The 23,287-nt window shown below is 35.8% G+C and overlaps 6 non-coding genes across 6 annotated transcripts; all 6 read left to right on the forward strand.

Moving 5' to 3' along the window:
* Positions 1-3,396: 3,396 nt before the first annotated feature.
* On the forward strand, positions 3,397-3,489 carry TRNAI-UAU (transfer RNA isoleucine (anticodon UAU)). Its single transcript is given in 2 exon segments — positions 3,397-3,434; positions 3,454-3,489. It is a non-coding gene; the product is annotated as a tRNA-Ile (tRNA).
* A 5,339-nt stretch (positions 3,490-8,828) lies between these two features.
* Positions 8,829-8,921, forward strand: TRNAI-UAU (transfer RNA isoleucine (anticodon UAU)). The gene is given in 2 exon segments: positions 8,829-8,866; positions 8,886-8,921. It is a non-coding gene; the product is annotated as a tRNA-Ile (tRNA).
* Positions 8,922-10,620: 1,699 nt separating this feature from the next.
* Positions 10,621-10,713, forward strand: TRNAI-UAU (transfer RNA isoleucine (anticodon UAU)). Its single transcript is given in 2 exon segments — positions 10,621-10,658; positions 10,678-10,713. It is a non-coding gene; the product is annotated as a tRNA-Ile (tRNA).
* Positions 10,714-17,798: 7,085 nt separating this feature from the next.
* Positions 17,799-17,891, forward strand: TRNAI-UAU (transfer RNA isoleucine (anticodon UAU)). The gene is given in 2 exon segments: positions 17,799-17,836; positions 17,856-17,891. It is a non-coding gene; the product is annotated as a tRNA-Ile (tRNA).
* A 2,601-nt stretch (positions 17,892-20,492) lies between these two features.
* On the forward strand, positions 20,493-20,585 carry TRNAI-UAU (transfer RNA isoleucine (anticodon UAU)). Its single transcript is given in 2 exon segments — positions 20,493-20,530; positions 20,550-20,585. It is a non-coding gene; the product is annotated as a tRNA-Ile (tRNA).
* An 810-nt stretch (positions 20,586-21,395) lies between these two features.
* On the forward strand, positions 21,396-21,488 carry TRNAI-UAU (transfer RNA isoleucine (anticodon UAU)). Its single transcript is given in 2 exon segments — positions 21,396-21,433; positions 21,453-21,488. It is a non-coding gene; the product is annotated as a tRNA-Ile (tRNA).
* Positions 21,489-23,287: the final 1,799 nt, after the last annotated feature.

Consider the following 23,287-nt stretch of genomic DNA (forward strand, 5'->3'; position numbering starts at 1 on the left):
GCATTTAAGTTGTCAGCACACATCTGCTTTGGTTCAAATGCACTGCATATCTTCCTTCAGTCAGCCAACAAAACAGCAATGGAAAAGATTAACATACTGCTGGTAAAGCAGTTGCATCAAATTGATTTTCTGCAATATAGCATGATAATCCATACTGACAGCTCTGGATAGTACCAGCACATTTCTTGCTGGACTTGGTAATGCAAAGAACACAGTAAACAGCTTCACTTTTTTTCAAAAATAAATAATTGACTATTAAAAACCTATCAGTCTTAAATAAGGACATCAGTAAGCACCACTGGCATAATGGATAAGGCACTGTTCTCCTAAGCCAGTGGTTGTGGGTTTAAGTCCCGTCTGAGTTGGAAGTCATTACAGCAAGTGTCTCATCACTAGAGTTGATATTTTATCCTTGCTTCAACTGTAAAACAGTCTTGCAGTGTTTAGCTTGTAAAAAATGACCACAGAAGCTAAAATATGACATTTATTATGATAACATTGTTGTTGTTGTTGTTTTTTAAACCTTTTCTATCACCGTGGACAGCTTATTCAAGTGCCATCTGGCATGCATGTCCCTTTGTTGCTCATCATTCATCACCATAAATGATTTTCTTTTTCAATTCTTATGAATGTACTGATTGTATTGAATAAAATCCACATCTAGCATAACCAATTAATGCTGCAAAGTGCTCCAGTGGCGCAATTGGTCAGCGCGCGAAACTTATAAGACAGTATCTGTTGAGCAATGCCAAGGTTGTGAGGTCAAGCCTCACCTGGAGCATCTTTGTATAATGTTTTTTTTTCCTTTTCTTATGTCATTAGTCATTGATTATAAACTGCTACCTTAATATTTAATATGATATTACAAAGGATGGAAGAAAGAAAGAAAAAACACAAACATGATTGTGCATTTAAGTTGTCAGCACACATCTGCTTTGGTTCAAATGCACTGCATATCTTCCTTCAGTCAGCCAACAAAACAGCAATGGAAAAGATTAACATACTGTTGGTAAAGCAGTTGCATCAAATTGATTTTCTCCAATATAGCATGATAATCCATACTGACAGCTCTGGATAGCACCAGCACATTTCTTGCTGGACTTGGTAATGCAAAGAACACAGTAAACAGCTTCACATTTTTTCAAAAATAAATAATTGACTATTAAAAACCTATCAGTCTTAAATAAGAACATCAGTAAGCACCACTGGCATAATGGATAAGTCACTGCCCTCCTAAGACAGGGGGTCCAAGTTCCATATGGGGTGGAAGTCATTACAGCAAGTGTCTCATCACTAGAATTGATATTTTATCCTTGCTTCAACTGTAAAACAGTTTTGCAGTGTTTAGCTTGCAAAAAATGACCACAGAAGCTAAAAAATGACATTTATTATGATAACATTGTTGTTGTTTTTTTTAAACATTTTCTATCACCGTGGACATCTTATTTAAGTACCATCTGGCATGCATGTTCCTTTGTTGCTCATCATTCATCACCAAAAATGATTTTCTTTTTCAATTCTTATGACTGTACTGATTGCATTGAATAAAATCCACATCTAGCATAACCAATCAATGTTGCAAAGTGCTCCAGTGGTGCAGTAGGTCAGCACGCGGTACTTATAAGACAGTATCTGTTGAGCAATGCCAAGGTTGTGAGTTCAAGCCTCACCTGGAGCATCTTTGTACACTGTTTTTTTTCCTTTTCTAATGTCATTAGTCATTGATTATAAACTTGTAGCCTTAATATTTAATATGATATTACAAAGGATGGAAGAAAGAAAGAAAACACACAAACATGATTGTGCATTTAAGTTGTCAGCACACATCTGCTTTGATTCAAATGCACTGCATATCTTCCTTCAGTCAGCCAACAAAACAGCAATGGAAAAGAATAACATACTGTTGGTAAAGCAGTTGCATCAAATTGATTTTCTGCAATATAGCATGATAATCCATACTGACAGCTCTGGATAGTACCAGCACATTTCTTGCTGGACTTGGTAATGCAAAGAACACAGTAAACAGCTTAAATTTTTTTTCAAAAATAAATAATTGACTATTAAAACCCTATCAGTCTTAAATAAGGACATCAGTAAGCACCACTGGCATAATGAATAAGGCACTGTTCTCCTAAGCCAGTGGTTGTGGGTTTAAGTCCCGTCTGAGTTGGAAGTCATTACAGCAAGTGTCTCATCAGTGGAGTTGATATTTTATCCTTGCTTCAACTGTAAAACAGTCTTGCAGTGTTTAGCTTGTAAAAAATGACCACAGAAGCTAAAATATGACATTTATTATGATAACATTGTTGTTGTTGTTTTTTAAACCTTTTCTATCACCGTGGACAGCTTATTCAAGTGCCATCTGGCATGCATGTTCCTTTGTTGCTCATCATTCATCACCAAAAATGATTTTCTTTTTCAATTCTTATGAATGTACTGATTGTATTGAATAAAATCCACATCTAGCATAACCAATTAATGCTGCAAAGTGCTCCAGTGGAGCAATTGGTCAGCGCGCGAAACTTATAATACAGTATCTGTTGAGCAATGCCAAGCTTGTGAGGTCAAGCCTCACCTGGAGCATCTTTGTATACTATTTTTTTTTCCTTTTCTTATGTCATTAGTCATTGATTATAAACTGCTACCTTAATATTTAATATGATATTACAAAGGATGGAAGAAAGAAAGAAAAAACACAAACATGATTGTGCATTTAAGTTGTCAGCACACATCTGCTTTGGTTCAAATGCACTGCATATCTTCCTTCAGTCAGCCAACAAAACAGCAATGGAAAAGATTAACATACTGTTGGTAAAGCAGTTGCATCAAATTGATTTTCTGCAATATAGCATGATAATCCATACTGACAGCTCTGGATAGTACCAGCACATTTCTTGCTGGACTTGGTAATGCAAAGAACACAGTAAACAGCTTCACTTTTTTCAAAAATAAATAATTGACTATTAAAAACCTATCAGTCTTAAATAAGGACATCAGTAAGCACCACTGGCATAATGGATAAGGCACTGTACTCCTAAGCCAGTGGTTGTGGGTTTAAGTCCCGTCTAAGTTGGAAGTCATTACAGCAAGTGTCTCATCACTAGAGTTGATATTTTATCCTTGCTTCAACTGTAAAACAGTCTTGCAGTGTTTAGCTTGTAAAAAATGACCACAGAAGCTAAAATATGACATTAATTATGATAACATTGTTGTTGTTGTTGTTTTTTAAACCTTTTCTATCACTGTGGACAGCTTATTCAAGTGCCATCTGGCATGCATGTTCCTTTGTTGCTCATCATTCATCACCAAAAATGATTTTCTTTTTCAATTCTTATGAATGTACTGATTGTATTGAATAAAATCCACATCTAGCATAACCAATTAATGCTGCAAAGTGCTCCAGTGGCGCAATTGGTCAGCGCGTGGTACTTATAAGACAGTATTTGTTGAGCAATGCCGAGGTTGTGAGTTCAAGCCTCACCTGGAGCATCTTTGTATTCTGTTTTTTTTCCTTTTCTTATGTCATTAGTCATTGATTATAAACTGCTACCTTAATATTTAATATGATATTACAAAGGATGGAAGAAAGAAAGAAAAAACACAAACATGATTGTGCATTTAAGTTGTCAGCACACATCTGCTTTGGTTCAAATGCACTGCATATCTTCCTTCAGTCAGCCAACAAAACAGCAATGGAAAAGATTAACATACTGTTGGTAAAGCAGTTGCATCAAATTGATTTTCTGCAATATAGCATGATAATCCATACTGACAGCTCTGGATAGTACCAGCACATTTCTTGCTGGACTTGGTAATGCAAAGAACACAGTAAACAGCTTCACTTTTTTTTAAAAATAAATAATTGACTATTAAAAACCTAACAGTCTTAAATAAGGACATCAGTGAGCACCACTGGAATAATGGATAAGGCACTGTTCTCCTAAGCCAGTGGTTGTGGGTTTAAGTCCCGTCTGAGTTGGAAGTCATTACAGCAAGTGTCTCATCAGTAGAGTTGATATTTTATCCTTGCTTCAACTGTAAAACAGTCTTGCAGTGTTTAGCTTGTAAAAAGTGACCACAGAAGCTAAAATATGACATTAATTATGATAACATTGTTGCTGTTGTTTTTTAAACCTTTTCTATCACCGTGGACAGCTTATTCAAGTGCCATCTGGCATGCATGTTCCTTTGTTGCTCATCATTCATCACCAAAAATGATTTTCTTTTTCAATTCTTATGACTGTACTGATTGTATTGAATAAAATCCACATCTAGCATAACTAATTAATGCTGCAAAGTGCTCCAGTGGCGCAATTGGTCAGCGCGCGGTACTTATAAGACAGTATCTGTTGAGCAATGCCGATGTTGTGAGTTCAAGCCTCACTTGGAACAGCTTTGTATAATGTTTTTTTTTTCCTTTTTTTATGTCATTAGTCATTGATTATAAACTGCTACCTTAATATTTAATATGATATTACAAAGGATGGAAGAAAGAAAAAACACAAACATGATTGTGCATTTAAGTTGTCAGCACACATCTGCTTTGGTTCAAATGCACTGCATATCTTCCTTCAGTCAGCCAACAAAACAGCAATGGAAAAGATTAACATACTGTTGGTAAAGCAGTTGCATCAAATTGATTTTCTGCAATATAGCATGATAATCCATACTGACAGCTCTGGATAGTACCAGCACATTTCTTGCTGGACTTGGTAATGCAAAGAACACAGTAAACAGCTTCACTTTTTTTCAAAAATAAGTAATTGACTATTAAAAACCTATCAGTCTTAAATAATGACATCAGTAAGCACCACTGGCATAATGGATAAGGCACTGTTCTCCTAAGCCAGTGGTTGTGGGTTTAAGTCCCGTCTGAGTTGGAAGTCATTACAGCAAGTGTCTCATCACTAGAGTTGATATTTTATCTTTGCTTTAACTGTAAAACAGTCTTGCAGTGTTTAGCTTGTAAAAAATGACCACATAAGCTAAAATATGACATTTATTATGATAACATTGTTGTTGTTGTTGTTGTTTTTTAAACCTTTTCTATCACCGTGGACAGCTTATTCAAGTGCCATCTGGCATGCATGTTCCTTTGTTGCTCATCATTCATCACTGAAAATGATTTTCTTTTTCAATTCTTATGAATGTACTGATTGTATTGAATAAAATCCACATCTAGCATAACCAATTAATGCAGCAAAATGCTCCAGTGGCACAATTGGTAAGCGCACGAAACTTATAAGACAGTATCTGTTGAGCAATGCCGAGGTTGTGAGTTCAAGCCTCACTTGGAGCATCTTTGTGTACTGTTTTTTTTTTCCTTTTCTTATGTCATTAGTCATTGATTATAAACTGCTACCTTAATATTTAATATGATATTACAAAGGATGGAAGAAAGAAAGAAAAAACAAAAACATGATTGTGCATTTAAGTTGTCAGCACACATCTGCTTTGGTTCAAATGCACTGCATATCTTCCTTCAGTCAGCCAACAAAACAGCAATGGAAAAGATTAACATACTGTTGGTAAAGCAGTTGCATCAAATAGATTTTCTGCAATATAGCATGATAATCCATACTGACAGCTCTGGATAGTACCAGCACATTTCTTGCTGGACTTGGTAATGCAAAGAACACAGTAAACAGCTTCACTTTTTTTCAAAAATAAATAATTGACTATTAAAAACCTATCAGTCTTAAATAAGGACATCAGTAAGCACCACTGGCATAATGGATAAGGCACTGTTCTCCTAAGCCAGTGGTTGTGGGTTTAAGTCCCGTCTGAGTTGGAAGTCATTACAGCAAGTGTCTCATCACTAGAGTTGATATTTTATCCTTGCTTCAACTGTAAAACAGTCTTGCAGTGTTTAGCTTGTAAAAAATGACCACAGAAGCTAAAATATGACATTTATTATGATAACATTGTTGTTGTTGTTGTTGTTTTTAAAACCTTTTCTATCACCGTGGACAGCTTATTCAAGTGCCATCTGGCATGCATGTTCCTTTGTTGCTCATCAGTCATCACCAAAAATGATTTTCTTTTTCAATTCTTATGAATGTACTGATTGTATTGAATAAAATCCACATCTAGCATAACCAATTAATGCTGCAAAGTGCTCCAGTGGCGCAATTGGTCAGCGCGTGAAACTTATAATACAGTATCTGTTGAGCAATGCCAAGGTTGTGAGGTCAAGCCTCACCTTGAGTATCTTTGTACACTATTTTTTTTTTCCTTTTCTTATGTCATTAGTCATTGATTATAAACTGCTACCTTAATATTTAATATGATATTACAAAGGATGGAATAAAGAAAAAACACAAACATGATTGTGCATTTAAGTTGTCAGCACACATCTGCTTTGGTTCAAATGCAGTGCATATCTTCCTTCAATCAGCCAACAAAACAGCAATGGAAAAGATTAACATACTGTTGGCAAAGCAGTTGCATCAAATTGATTTTCTGCAATATAGCATGATAATCCATACTGACAGCTCTGGATAGTACCAGCACATTTCTTGCTGGACTTGGTAATGCAAAGAACACAGTAAACAGCTTCACTTTTTTTCAAAAATAAATAATTGACTATTAAAAACCTATCAGTCTTAAATAAGGACATCAGTAAGCACCACTGGCATAATGGATAAGGCACTGTTCTCCTAAGCCAGTGGTTGTGGGTTTAAGTCCCGTCTGAGTTGGAAGTCATTACAGCAAGTGTCTCATCACTAGAGTTGATATTTTATCCTTGCTTCAACTGTAAAACAGTCTTGCAGTGTTTAGCTTGTAAAAAATGACCACAGAAGCTAAAATATGACATTTATTATGATAACATTGTTGTTGTTGTTTTTTAAACCTTTTCTATCACCGTGGACAGCTTATTCAAGTGCCATCTGGCATGCATGTTCCTTTGTTGCTCATCATTCATCACCAAAAATGATTTTCTTTTTCAATTCTTATGAATGTACTGATTGTATTGAATAAAATCCACATCTAGCATAACCAATTAATGCTGCAAAGTGCTCCAGTGGCGCAATTGGTCAGCACGCAAAACTTATAAGACAGTATCTGTTGAGCAATGCCAAGGTTGTGAGGTCAAGCCTCACCTGGAGCATCTTTGTATACTATTTTTTTTTTCCTTTTCTTATGTCATTAGTCATTGATTATAAACTGCTACCTTAATATTTAATATGATATTACAAAGGATGGAAGAAAGAAAGAAAAAACACAAACATGATTGTGCATTTAAGTTGTCAGCACACATCTGCTTTGGTTCAAATGCACTGCATATCTTCCTTCAGTCAGCCAACAAAACAGCAATTTAAAAGATTAACATACTGTTGGTAAAGCAGTTGCATCAAATTGATTTTCTGCAATATAGCATGATAATCCATACTGACAGCTCTGGATAGTACCAGCACATTTCTTGCTGGACTTGGTAATGCAAAGAACACAGTAAACAGCTTCACTTTTTTTCAAAAATAAATAATTGACTATTAAAAACCTAACAGTCTTAAATAGGGACATCAGTGAGCACCACTGGCATAATGGATAAGGCACTGTTCTCCTAAGCCAGTGGTTGTGGGTTTAAGTCCCGTCTGAGTTGGAAGTCATTACAGCAAGTGTCTCATCAGTAGAGTTGATATTTTATCCTTGCTTCAACTGTAAAACAGTCTTGCAGTGTTTAGCTTGTAAAAAGTGACCACAGAAGCTAAAATATGACATTAATTATGATAACATTGTTGTTGTTGTTTTTTAAACCTTTTCTATCACCGTGGACAGCTTATTCAAGTGCCATCTGGCATGCATGTTCCTTTGTTGCTCATCATTCATCACCAAAAATGATTTTCTTTTTCAATTCTTATGACTGTACTGATTGTATTGAATAAAATCCACATCTAGCATAACCAATTAATGCTGCAAAGAGCTCCAGTGGCGCAATTGGTCAGCGCGCGGTGTTTATAAGACAGAATCTGTTGAGCAATGCAGAGGTTGTGAGTTCAAGCCTCACCTGGAGCATCTTTGTATACTGTTTTTTTTTCCTTTTCTTATGTCATTAGTCATTGATTATAAACTGCTTCCTTAATATTTAATATGATATTACAAAGGATGGAATAAAGAAAGAAAAAACACAAACATGATTGTGCATTTAAGTTGTCAGCACACATCTGCTTTGGTTCAAATGCACTGCATATCTTCCTTCAGTCAGCCAACAAAACAGCAATTTAAAAGATTAACATACTGTTGGTAAAGCAGTTGCATCAAATTGATTTTCTGCAATATAGCATGATAATCCATACTGACAGCTCTGGATAGTACCAGCACATTTCTTGCTGGACTTGGTAATGCAAAGAACACAGTAAACAGCTTCACTTTTTCCTCAAAAATAAATAATTGACTATTAAAAACCTATCAGTCTTAAATAAGGACATCAGTAAGCACCACTGGCATAATGGATAAGGCACTGTTCTCCTAAGCCAGTGCTTGTGGGTTTAAGTCCCGTCTGAGTTGGAAGTCATTACAGCAAGTGTCTCATCACTAGAGTTGATATTTTATCCTTGCTTCAACTGTAAAACAGTCTTGCAGTGTTTAGCTTGCAAAAAATGACCACAGAAGCTAAAATATGACATTAATTATGATAACATTGTTGTTGTTGTTTTTTAAACCTTTTCTATCACCGTGGACAGCTTATTCAAGTGCCATCTGGCATGCATGTTCCTTTGTTGCTCATCATTCATCACCAAAAATTATTTTCTTTTTCAATTCTTATGACTGTACTGATTGTATTGAATAAAATCCACATCTAGCAAAACCAACTAATGCTGCAAAGTGCTCCAGTGGTGCAATTGGTCAGCGCGCGGTACTTATAAGACAGTATATGTTGAGCAATGCCGAGGTTGTGAGTTCAAGCCTCACCTGGAGCATCTTTGTATACTGTTTTTTTTTTTCCTTGTCTTATGTCATTAGTCATTGATTATAAACTGCTTCCTTAATATTTAATATGATATTACAAAGGATGGAAGAAAGAAAGAAATAACACAAACATGATTGTGCATTTAAGTTGTCAGCACACATCTGCTTTGGTTCAAATGCACTGCATATCTTCCTTCAGTCAGCCAACAAAACAGCAATTTAAAAGATTAACATACTGTTGGTAAAGCAGTTGCATCAAATTGATTTTCTGCAATATAGCATGATAATCCATACTGACAGCTCTGGATAGTACCAGCACATTTCTTGCTGGACTTGGTAATGCAAAGAACACAGTAAACAGCTTCACTTTTTCCTCAAAAATAAATAATTGACTATTAAAAACCTGACAGTCTTAAATAAGAACATCAGTAAGCACCACTTGCATAATGGATAAGTCACTGCCCTCCTAAGCCAGGGGGTCCAAGTCCCCTATGGGGTGGAATTCATTACAGCAAGTATCTCATCACTAGAGTTGATATTTTATCCTTGCTTCAACTGTAAAACAGTCTTGCAGTGTTTAGCTTGCAAAAAATGACCACAGAAGCTAAAATATGACATTTATTATGATAACATTGTTGTTGTTTTTTTTAAACCTTTTCTATCACCGTGGACAGCTTATTCAAGTGCCATCTGGCATGCATGTTCCTTTGTTTCTCATCATTCATCTCCAAAAATGATTTTCTTTTTCAATTCTTATGACTGTACTGATTGTATCACATCTAGCATAACAAATCAATGCTGCAAAGTGCTCCAGCGGTGCAATTGGTCCGCGCATGGTACTTATAAGATAGTATCTGTAGAGCAATGCTGAGGTTTTGAGTTCAAGCCTCGCCTGGACCATGTTTGTCTACTGTTTTTTTTTCCTTTTCTTATGTCATTAGTCATTGATTATAAACTGCTACCTTAATATTTAATATGATATTACAAAGGATGGAAGAAAGAAAGAAAAAACACAAACATGATTGTGCATTTAAGTTGTCAGCACACATCTGCTTTGGTTCAAATGCACTGCATATCTTCCTTCAGTCAGCCAGCCAACAAAACAGCAAAGGAAAAGATTAACATACTGTTGGTAAAGCAGTTGCATCAAATTGATTTTCTGCAATATAGCATGATAATCCATACTGACAGCTCTGGATAGTACCAGCACATTTCTTGCTGGACTTGGTAATGCAAAGAACACAGTAAACAGCTTCACTTTTTCCTCAAAAATAAATAATTGACTATTAAAAACCTAACAGTCTTAAATAAGAACATCAGTAAGCACCACTGGCATAATGGATAAGTCACTGCCCTCCTAAGCCAGGGGGTCCAAGTCCCATTTGGGGTGGAAGTCATTACAGCAAGTGTCTCATCACTAGAGTTAATATTTTATCCTTGCTTCAACTGTGAAACAGTCTTGCAGTGTTTAGCTTGTAAAAAATGACCACAGAAGCTAAAAAATGACATTTATTATGATAGCATTGTTGTTGTTTTTTTATAAACCTTTTCTATCACCGTGGACAGCTTATTCAAGTGCCATCTGGCATGCACGTTCGTTTGTTGCTCATCATTCATCACCAAAAATGATTTTATTTTTCAATTCTTATGACTGTACTGATTGTATTGAATAAAATCCACATTTAGCATAACCAACTGTTTCTGCTAAGTGCTCCAGTGGCGCAATTGGTCAGCGCACGGTACTTATAAGACAGTATCTGTTGAGCAATTCCGAGGTTGTGAGTTCAAGCCTCACCTGGAGCAGCTTTGTATACTGTTTTTTTTTTCCCTTTTCTTATGTCATTTGTCATTGATTATAAACTGGTAGCCTTAATATTTAATATAATATTACAAAGGATGGAAGAAAGAAAGAAAAAACACAAACATGATTGTGCATTTAAGTTGTCAGCACACATCTGCTTTGGTTCAAATGCACTGCATATCTTCCTTCAGTCAGCCAACAAAACAGCAATGGAAAAGATTAACATACTGTTGGTAAAGCAGTTGCATCAAATTGATTTTCTGCAATAAGCATGATAATCCATACTGACAGCTCTTGTTAGTACCAGCACATTTCTTGCTGGACTTGGTAATGCAAAGAACACAGTAAACAGCTTAACTTTTTGCTCAAAAATAAATAATTGACTATTAAAAACCTTACAGTCTTAAATAAGAACATCAGTAAGCACCACTGGCATAATGGATAAGTCACTGCCCTCCTAAGCCAGGGGGTCCATGTCCCATATGGGGTGGAAGTCATTACAGCAAGTGTCTCATCACTAGAGTTGATATTTTATCCTTGCTTCAACTGTAAAACAGTCTTGCAGTGTTTAGCTTGCAAAAAATGACCACAGAAGCTAAAATATGACATTTATTATGATAACATTGTTGTTGTTGTTTTTTAAACCTTTTCTATCACCGTGGACAGCTTATTCAAGTGCCATCTGGCATGCATGTTCCTTTGTTGCTCATCATTCATCACCAAAAATTGTTTTCTTTTTCAATTCTTATGACTGTACTGATTGTATTGAATAAAATCCATGTCTAGCATAACCAGTTAATGCTGCAAAGTGCTCCAGTGGTGAAATTGGGCAGCACGCGGTTCCTATAAAACAGTATCTGTTGAGCAATGCCGAGGTTGTGAGTTCAAGCCTCACCTGGAGCATCTTTGTATACTGTTTTTTTTTCCTTTTCTTATGTCATTAGTCATTGATTATAAACTGCTACCTTAATATTTAATATGATATTACAAAGGATGGAAGAAAGAAAGAAAAAACACAAACATGATTGTGCATTTAAGTTGTCAGCACACATCTGCTTTGGTTCAAATGCACTGCATATCTTCCTTCAGTCAGCCAACAAAACAGCAATGGAAAAGATTAACATACTGTTGGTAAAGCAGTTGCATCAAATTGATTTTCTGCAATATAGCATGATAATCCATACTGACAGCTCTGGTTAGTACCAGCACATTTCTTGCTGGACTTGGTAATGCAAAGAACACAGTAAACAGCTTCAATTTTTTTCAAAAATAAATAATTGACTATTAAAAACCTATCAGTCTTAAATAAAGACATCAGTAAGCACCAATGGCATAATGGATAAGGCACTGTTCTCCTAAGCCAGTGGTTGTGGGTTTAAGTCCCGTCTGAGTTGGAAGTCATTACAGCAAGTGTCTCATCACTAGAGTTGATATTTTATCCTTGCTTCAACTGTAAAACAGTCTTGCAGTGTTTAGCTTGAAAAAAATGACCACAGAAGCTAAAATATGACATTAATTATGATAGCATTGTTGTTGTTTTTTTTAAACCTTTTCTATCACAGTGGACAGCTTATTCAAGTGCCATCTGACATGCATGTTCATTTGTTGCTCATAATTCATCACCAAAAATGATTTTCTTTTTCAATTCTTATGACTGTACTGATTGTATTGAATAAAATCCACATCTAGCATAACCAACTAATGCTGCAAAGTGCTAAAGTGGCGCAATTGGTCAGCGCGCGGTACTTATAAGACAGTATCTGTTGAGCAATGCCGAGGTTGTGAGTTCAAGAATCAGCTGGAGCAGCTTTGTATACTGTTTTTTTTTTCTTTTCTTATGTCATTAGTCATTGATTACCTGCTACCTTAATATTTAATGTGATATTACAAAGGATGGAAGTAAGAAAGAAAAAACACAAACATGATTGCGCATTTAAGTTGTCAGCACACATCTGCTTTGGTTCAAATGCACTGCATATCTTCCTTCAGTCAGCCAACAAAACAGCAATGGAAAAGATTAACATACTGTTGGTAAAGCAGTTGCATCAAATTGATTTTCTGCAATATAGCATGATAATCCATACTGACAGCTCTGGTTAGTACCAGCACATTTCTTGCTGGACTTGGTAATGCAAAGAACACAGTAAACAGCTTAACTTTTTTTCAAAAATAAATAATTGTCTATTAAAAACCTATCAGTCTTCAAAAAGGACATCAGTAAGCACCACTGGCATAATGGATAAGTCACTGCCCTCCTAAGCCAGGGGGTCCAATTCCCATATGGGGTGGAATTAATTACAGCAAGTGTCTCATCACTAGAGTTGATATTTTAGCCTTGCTTCAACTGTAAAACAGTCTTGCAGTGTTTAGCTTGCAAAAAATGACCACAGAAGCTAAAATATGACATTTATTATGATAACATTGTTGTTGTTTTTTTTAAACCTTATCTATCACCGTGGACAGCTTATTCAAGTACCATCTGACATGCATGTTCATTTGTTGCTCATAATTCATCACCAAAAATGATTTTCTTTTTCAATTCTTATGACTGTACTGATTGTATTGAATAAAATCCACATCTAGCATAACCAACGAATGCTGCAAAGTGCTCCAGTGGTGCAATTGGTCAGCACGCGGTACTTATAAGACAGTATCTGTTGAGCAATGCTGAGGTTGAGAGTTCAAGCCTCACCTGGAGCATCTTTGTATACTGTTTTTTTTCCTTGACATTAGTCATTGATTATAAACTGCTACCTTAATATTTAATATGATATTACAAAGGATGGAAGAAAGAAAGAAAAAACACAAACATGACTGTGCATTTAAGTTGTCAGCACACATCTGCTTTGGTTCAAATGCACTGCATATCTTCCTTCAGTCAGCCAACAAAACAGCAATGGAAAAGATTAACATACTGTTGGTAAAGCAGTTGCATCAAATTGATTTTCTGCAATATAGCATGATAATCCATACTGACAGCTCTGGATAGTACCAGCACATTTCTTGCTGGACTTGGTAATGCAAAGAACACAGTAAACAGCTTCAATTTTTTTCAAAAATAAATAATTGACTATTAAAAACCTAACTGTCCTAAATAAGAACATCAGTAAGCACCACTGGCATAATGGGTAAGGCACTGTTCTCCTAAGCCTGTGGTTGTGGGTTTAAGTCCCGTCTGAGTTGGAAGTCATTACAGCAAGTGTCTCATCACTAGAGTTGATATTTTATCCTTGCTTCAACTGTAAAACAGTCTTGCAGTGTTTAGCTTGTAAAAAATTACCACAGAAGCTAAAATATGACATTAATTATGATAACATTGTTGTTGTTGTTTTTTAAACCTTTTCTATCACCGTGGACAGCTTATTCAAGTGCCATCTGGCATGCATGTTACTTTGTTGCTCATCATTCATCACCAAAAATGATTTTCTTTTTCAATTCTTATGACTGTACTGATTGTATTGAATAAAATCCACATCTAGCATAACCAATTAATGCCGCAAAGCGCTCCAGTGGCGCAATTGGTCAGCGCGCGGTACTTATAAGACAGTATCTGTTGAGCAATGCCGAGGTTGTGAGTTCAAGCCTCACATGGAGTTTTTTTGTATACTGTTTTTTTTTCCTTTTCTTATGTCATTAGTCATTGATTATAAACTGCTACCTTAATATTTAATATGATATTACAAAGGATGGAAGAAAGAAAGAAAACACACAAACATGATTGTGCATTTAAGTTGTCAGCACACATCTGCTTTGGTTCAAATGCACTGCATATCTTCCTTCAGTCAGCCAACAAAACAGCAATGGAAAAGATTAACATACTGTTGGTAAAGCAGTTGCATCAAATTGATCTTCTGCAATATAGCATGATAATCCATACTGACAGCTCTGGTTAGTACCAGCACATTTCTTGCTGGACTTGTTAATGCAAAGAACACAGTAAACAGCTTCACTTTTTTTCAAAAATAAATAATTGACTATTAAAAACCTATCAGTCTTAAATAAGGACATCAGTAAGCACCACTGCCATAATGGATAAGGCACTGTTCTCCTAAGCCAGTGGTTGTGGGTTTAAGTCCCGTCTGAGTTGGAAGTCATTACAGCAAGTGCCTCATCACTAGAGTTGATATTTTATCCTTGCTTCAACTGTAAAACAGTCTTGCAGTGTTTAGCTTGTAAAAAATGACCACAGAAGCTAAAATATGACAAAAATAACATTGTTGTTGTTTTTTTTTAAACCTTTTCTATCACCGTGGGCAGCTTATTCAAGTGCCATCTGGCATGCATGTTCCTTTGTTGCTCATCATTCATCACCAAAAATGATTTTCTTTTTCAATTCTTATGACTGTACTGATTGTATTGAATAAAATCCACATCTAGCATAACAAATTAATGCTACAAAGTGCTCCAGTGGCGCAATTGGTCTGCGCGCGGTACTTATAAGACAGTATCTGTTGAGCAATGCCAAGGTTTTGAGTTCAAGCCTCACCTGGAGCATCTTTGTATACTGTTTTTTTTCCTTGTCATTAGTCATTGATTATAAACTGCTACCTTAATATTTAATATGATATTACAAAGGATGGAAGAAAGAAAGAAAGCACACAAACATGATTGTGCATTTAAGTTGTCAGCACACATCTGCTTTGGTTCAAATGCACTGCATATCTTCCTTCAGTCAGCCAACAAAACAGCAATGGAAAAGATTAACATACTGTTGGTAAAGCAGTTGCATCAAATTGATTTTCTGCAATATAGCATGATAATCCATACTGACAGCTATGGTTAGTACCAGCACATTTCTTGCTGGACTTGGTAATGCAAAGAACACAGTAAACAGCTTCACTTTTTTTCAAAAATAAATAATTGACTATTAAAAACCTATCAGTCTTCAATAAGGACATCAGTAAGCACCACTGGCATAATGGATAAGTCACTGCCCTCCTAAGCCAGGTGGTCCAAGTCCCATATGGGGTGGAAGTCATTACAGCAAGTGTCTCATCACTAGAGTTGATATATTAGCCTTGCTTCAACTGTAAAACAGTCTTGCAGTGTTTAGCTTGCAAAAAATGACCACAGAAGCTAAAATATGACATTTATTATGATAACATTGTTGTTGTTTTTTTAAAACCTTTTCTATCACAGTGGACAGCTTATTCAAGTACCATCTGACATGCATGTTCATTTGTTGCTCATAATTCATCACCAAAAATGATTTTCTTTTTCAATTCTTATGACTGTACTGATTGTATTGAATAAAATCCACATCTAGCATAACCAATGAATGCTGCAAAGTGCTCCAGTGGTGCAATTGGTCAGCACGCGGTACTTATTAGACAGTATCTGTTGAGCAATGCTGAGGTTGAGAGTTCAAGCCTCACCTGGAGCATCTTTGTATACTGTTTTTTTTCCTTGACATTAGTCATTGATTATAAACTGCTACCTTAATATTTAATATGATATTACAAAGGATGGAAGAAAGAAAGAAAAAACACAAACATGATTGTGCATTTAAGTTGTCAGCACACATCTGCTTTGGTTCAAATGCACTGCATATCTTCCTTCAGTCAGCCAACAAAACAGCAATGGAAAAGATTAACATACTGTTGGTAAAGCAGTTGCATCAAATTGATTTTCTGCAATATAGCATGATAATCCATACTGACAGCTCTGGATAGTACCAGCACATTTCTTGCTGGACTTGGTAATGCAAAGAACACAGTAAACAGCTTCAATTTTTTTCAAAAATAAATAATTGACTATTAAAAACCTAACTGTCCTAAATAAGAACATCAGTAAGCACCACTGGCATAATGGGTAAGGCACTGTTCTCCTAAGCCAGTGGTTGTGGGTTTAAGTCCCGTCTGAGTTGGAAGTCATTACAGCAAGTGTCTCATCACTAGAGTTGATATTTTATCCTTGCTTCAACTGTAAAACAGTCTTGCAGCGTTTAGCTTGTAAAAAATTACCACAGAAGCTAAAATATGACATTAATTATGATAACATTGCTGTTGTTGTTGTTTTTTAAACCTTTCCTATCACCGTGGACAGCTTATTCAAGTGCCATCTGGCATGCATGTTCCTTTGTTGCTCATCATTCATCACCAAAAATAATTTTCTTTTTCAATTCTTATGACTGTACTGATTGTATTGAATAAAATCCACATCTAGCATAACCAATTAATGCTGCAAAGTGCTCCAGTGGTGCAATTGGTCAGCGCGTGGTACTTATAAGACAGTATCTGTTGAGCAATGCTGAGGTTGTGAGTTCAAGCCTCACCTGGAGCATCTTTGTATACTGATTTTTTTCCTTTTCTTATGTCATTAGTCATTGATTATAAACTGCTACCTTAATAAATAATATGATATTACAAAGGATGGAAGAAAGAAAGAAAAAACACAAACATGATTGTGCATTTAAGTTGTCAGCACACATCTGCTTTGGTTCAAATGCACTGCATATCTTCCTTCAGTCAGCCAACAAAACAGCAATGGAAAAGATTAACATACTGTTGGTAAAGCAGTTGCATCAAATTGATTTTCTGCAACATAGCATGATAATCCATACTGACAGCTCTGGTTAGTACCAAGACATTTCTTGCTGTACTTGGTAATGCAAAGAACACAGTAAACAGCTTCACTTTTTTTCAAAAATAAATAATTGACTATTAAAAACCTATCAGTCTTAAATAAGGACATCAGTAAGCACCACTGGCATAATGGATAAGGCACTGTTCTCCTAAGCCAGTGGTTGTGGGTTTAAGTCCCGTCTGAGTTGAAAGTCATTACAGCAAGTGCCTCATCACTAGAGTTGATATTTTATCCTTGCTTCAACTGTAAAACAGTATTGCAGTGTTTAGCTTGTAAAAAAATGACCACAGAAGCTAAAATATGACAAAAATAACATTGTTGTTGTTTTTTTTTAAACCTTTTCTATCACCGTGGGCAGCTTATTCAAGTGCCATCTGGCATGCATGTTCCTTTGTTGCTCATAATTCATCACAAAAAATGATTTTCTTTTTCAATTCTTATGACTGTACTGATTGTATTGAATAAAATCCACATCTAGCATAACCAATGAATGCTGCAAAGTGCTCCAGTGGTGCAATTGGTCAGCACGCGGTACTTATAAGACAGTATCTGTTGAGCAATGCTGAGGTTGTGAGTTCAAGCCTCACCTGGAGCATCTTTGTATACAGTTTTTTTCCCTTGACATTAGTCATTGATTATAAACTGCTACCTTAATATTTAATATGATATTACAAAGGATGGAAGAAAGAAAGAAAAATCACAAACATGATTGTGCATTTAAGTTGTCAGCACACATCTGCTTTGGTTCAAATGCACTGCATATCTTCCTTCAGTCAGCCAACAAAACAGCAATGGAAAAGATTAACATACTGTTGGTAAAGCAGTTGCATCAAATTGATTTTCTGCAATATAGCATGATAATCCATACTGACAGCTCTGGATAGTACCAGCACATTTCTTGCTGGACTTGGTAATGCAAAGAACACAGTTAACAGCTTAAATTTTTTTCAAAAATAAATAATTGACTATTAAAAACCTAACTGTCCTAAATAAGAACATCAGTAAGCACCACTGGCATAATGGGTAAGGCACTGTTCTCCTAAGCCAGTGGTTGTTGGTTTAAGTCCCGTCTGAGTTGGAAGTCATTACAGCAAGTGTCTCATCACTAGAGTTGATATTTTATCCTTGCTTCAACTGTAAAACAGTCTTGCAGCGTTTAGCTTGTAAAAAATTACCACAGAAGCTAAAATATGACATTAGTTATGATAACATTGTTGTTGTTGTTGTTTTTTAAACCTTTTCTATCACCGTGGACAGCTTATTCAAGTGCCATCTGGCATGCATGTTCCTTTGTTGCTCATCATTCATCACCAAAAATGATTTTCTTTTTCAATTCTTATGACTATACTGATTGTATTGAATAAAATCCACATCTAGCATAACCAACTAATGCTGAGAAGCGCTCCAGTGGCACAATTAGTCAGCGTACGGTACTTATAAGACAGTATCTGTTGAGCAATGCCGAGGTTGTGAGTTCAAGCCTCACATGGAGCATTTTTGTATACTGTTTTTTTTTCCTTTTCTTATGTCATTAGTCATTGATTATAAACTGCTACCTTAATATTTAATATGATATTACAAAGGATGGAAGAAAGAAAGAAAAAACACAAACATGATTGTGCATTTAAGTTGTCAGCACACATCTGCTTTGGTTCAAATGTACTGCATATCTTCCTTCAGTCAGCCAACAAAACAACAATGGAAAAGATTAACATACTGTTGGTAAAGCAGTTGCATCAAATTGATTTTCTGCAATATAGCATGATAATCCATACTGACAGCTCTGGTTAGTACCAGCACATTTCTTGCTGGACTTGGTAATGCAAAGAACACAGTAAACAGCTTCACTTTTTTTCAAAAATAAATAATTGACTATTAAAAACCTATCAGTCTTAAATAAGGACATCAGTAAGCACAACTGGCATAATGGATAAGGCACTGTTCTCCTAAGCCAGTGGTTGTGGGTTTAAGTCCCGTCTGAGTTGGAAGTCATTACAGCAAGTGCCTCATCACTAGAGTTGATATTTTATCCTTGCTTCAACTGTAAAACAGTCTTGCAGTGTTTAGCTTGTAAAAAATGACCACAGAAGCTAAAATATGACAAAAATAACATTGTTGTTGTTTTTTTTTAAACCTTTTCTATCATCGTGGGCAGATTATTCAAGTGCCATCTGGCATGCATGTTCCTTTGTTGCTCATCATTCATCACCAAAAATGATTTTCTTTTTCAATTCTTATGACTGTACTGATTGTATTGAATAAAATCCACATCTAGCATAACAAATTAAAACTACAAAGTGCTCCAGTGGCGCAATTGGTCTGCGCGCGGTACTTATAAGACAGTATCTGTTGAGCAATGCCGAGGTTTTGAGTTCAAGCCTCACCTGGAACATCTTTGTATACTGTTTTTTTCCCTTGTCATTAGTCATTGATTATAAACTGCTACCTTAATATTTAATATGATATTACAAAGGATGGAAGAAAGAAAGAAAAAACACAAACATGATTGTGCATTTAATTTGTCAGCACACATCTGCTTTGGTTCAAATGCACTGCATATCTTCCTTCAGTCAGCCAACAAAACAGCAATGGAAAAGATTAACATACTGTTGGTAAAGCAGTTGCATCAAATTGATTTTCTGCAATATAGCATGATAATCCATACTGAGAGCTCTGGATAGTACCAGCACATTTCTTTCAGGACTTGGTAATGCAAAGAACACAGTAAACAGCTTCAATGTTTTTCAAACATAAATAATTGACTATTAAAAACCTATCAGTCTTAAATAAAGACATCAGTAAGCACCACTGGCATAATGGGTAAGGCACTGTTCTCCTAAGCCAGTGATTGTGGGTTTAAGTCCCGTCTGAGTTGGAAGTTATTTACAGCAAGTGTCTCATCACTAGAGTTGATATTTTATCCTTGCTTCAACTGTAAAACAGTCTTGCAGTGTTTAGCTTGTAAAAAATGACCACAGAAGCTAAAATATGACATTAATTATTATAACATTGTTGTTGTTGTTATTTAAACCTTTTCTATCACCGTGGATAGCTTATTCAAGTGCCATCTGGCATGCATTTTCCTTTGTTGCTCATCATTCATCACCAAAAATGATTTTCTTTTTCAATTCTTATGACTAGACTGATTGTATTGAATAAAATCCACATCTAGCATAACCAATTAATGCTGCAAAGTGCTCCAGTGGCGCAATTGGTCAGCGCGCGGTACTTATAAGACAGTATCTGTTGAGCAATGCTGAGGTTGTGAGTTCAAGCCTCACCTGGAGTATCTTTGTATACTGTTTTTTTTCCTTTTCTTATGTCATTAGTCATTGATTATAAACTGCTCCCTTAATATTTAATATGATATTACAAAGGATGGAAGAAAGAAAGAAAAAACACAAACATGATTGTGCATTTAAGTTGTCAGCACACATCTGCTTTGGTTCAAATGCACTGCATATCTTCCTTCAGTCAGCCAACAAAACAGCAATGGAAAAGATTAACATACTGTTGGTAAAGCAGTTGCATCAAATTGATTTTCTGCAATATAGCATGATAATCCATACTGACAGCTCTGGTTAGTACCAGCACATTTCTTGCTGGACTTGGTAATGCAAAGAACACAGTAAACAGCTTCAATTTTTTTCAAAAATAAATAATTGACTATTAAAAACCTATCAGTCTTAAATAAGGACATCAGTAAGCACCACTGGCATAATGGATAAGGCACTGTTCTCCTAAGCCAGTGGTTGTGGGTTTAAGTCCCGTCTGAGTTGGAAGTCATTACAGCAAGTGCCTCATCACTAGAGTTGATATTTTATCCTTGCTTCAACTGTAAAACAGTCTTGCAGTGTTTAGCTTGTAAAAAATGACCACAGAAGCTAAAATATGACATTAATTATTATAACATTGTTGTTGTTGTTTTTTAAACCTTTTCTATCACCGTGGACAGCTTATTCAAGTGCCATCTGGCATGCATGTTCCTTTGTTGCTCATCATTCATCACCAAAAATTATTTTCTTTTTCAATTCTTATGACTGTACTGATTGTATTGAATAAAATCCACATCTAGCATAACCAATTAATGCTGCAAAGTGCTCCAGTGGCGCAATTGGTCAGCGCGTGGTACTTATAAGACAGTATCTGTTGAGCAATGCTGAGGTTGTGAGTTCAAGCCTCACCTGGAGCATCTTTGTATACTGATTTTTTTCCTTTTCTTATGTCATTAGTCATTGATTATAAACTGCTACCTTAATAAATAATATGATATTACAAAGGATGGAAGAAAGAAAGAAAAAACACAAACATGATTGTGCATTTAAGTTGTCAGCACACATCTGCTTTGGTTCAAATGCACTGCATATCTTCCTTCAGTCAGCCAACAAAACAGCAATGGAAAAGATTAACATACTGTTGGTAAAGCAGTTGCATCAAATTGATTTTCTGCAACATAGCATGATAATCCATACTGACAGCTCTGGTTAGTACCAAGACATTTCTTGCTGTACTTGGTAATGCAAAGAACACAGTAAACAGCTTCACTTTTTTTCAAAAATAAATAATTGACTATTAAAAACCTATCAGTCTTAAATAAGGACATCAGTAAGCACCACTGGCATAATGGATAAGGCACTGTTCTCCTAAGCCAGTGGTTGTGGGTTTAAGTCCCGTCTGAGTTGAAAGTCATTACAGCAAGTGCCTCATCACTAGAGTTGATATTTTATCCTTGCTTCAACTGTAAAACAGTATTGCAGTGTTTAGCTTGTAAAAAATGACCACAGAAGCTAAAATATGACAAAAATAACATTGTTGTTGTTTTTTTTTTAAACCTTTTCTATCACCGTGGGCAGCTTATTCAAGTGCCATCTGGCATGCATGTTCCTTTGTTGATCATCATTCATCACCAAAAATGATTTTCTTTTTCAATTCTTATGACTGTACTGATTGTATTGAATAAAATCCACATCTAGCATAACAAATTAATGCTACAAAGTGCTCCAGTGGCGCAATTGGTCTGCGCGTGGTTCTTATAAGACAGTATCTGTTGAGCAATGCCGAGGTTTTGAGTTCAAGCCTCACCTGGAGCATCTTTGTATACTGTTTTTTTTCCTTGTCATTAGTCATTGATTATAAACTGCTACCTTGATATTTAATATGATATTACAAAGGATAGAAGAAAGAAAGAAAAAACACAAACATGATTGTGCATTTAAGTTGTCAGCACACATCTGCTTTGGTTCAAATGCACTGCTTAGTCAACCAACAAAACAGCAATGGAAAAGATTAACATACTGTTGGTAAAGCAGTTGCATCAAATTGATTTTCTGCAATATAGCATAATAATCCATACTGACAGCTCTGGATAGTACCAGCACATTTCTTGCTGGACTTGGTAATGCAAAGAACACAGTAAACAGCTTCACTTTTTTTCAAAAATAAATAATTGACTATTAAAAACCTATCAGTCTTCAATAAGGACATCAGTAAGCACCACTGGCATAATGGATAAGTCACTGCCCTCCTAAGCCAGGGGGTCCAAGTCCCATATGGGGTGGAAGTCATTACAGCAAGTGTCTCATCACTAGAGTTGATATTTTAGTCTTGCTTCAACTGTAAAACAGTCTTGCAGTGTTTAGCTTGTAAAAAATGACCACAGAAGCTAAAATATGACATTAATTATGATAACATTGATGTTGTTGTTTTTTAAACCTTTTCTATCACCGTGGACAGCTTATTCAAGTGCCATCTGGCATGCATGTTCCTTTGTTGCTCATCATTCATCACCAAAAATGATTTTCTTTTTCAATTCTTATGACTGTTCTGATTGTATTGAATAAAATCCACATCTAGCATAACCAATTAATGCTGCAAAGTGCTCCAGTGGCGCAATTGGTCAGCGCGCAGTACTTATAAGCCAGTATCTGTTGAGCAATGCTGAGGTTGTGAGTTCAAGCCTCACCTGCAGCATCTTTGTATATTGTTTTTTTT

Source organism: Pseudophryne corroboree, unplaced genomic scaffold (genome assembly GCF_028390025.1).
Source record: "Pseudophryne corroboree isolate aPseCor3 unplaced genomic scaffold, aPseCor3.hap2 scaffold_897, whole genome shotgun sequence".
In the NCBI taxonomy this organism is placed as follows: Eukaryota; Metazoa; Chordata; class Amphibia; order Anura; family Myobatrachidae; genus Pseudophryne; species Pseudophryne corroboree.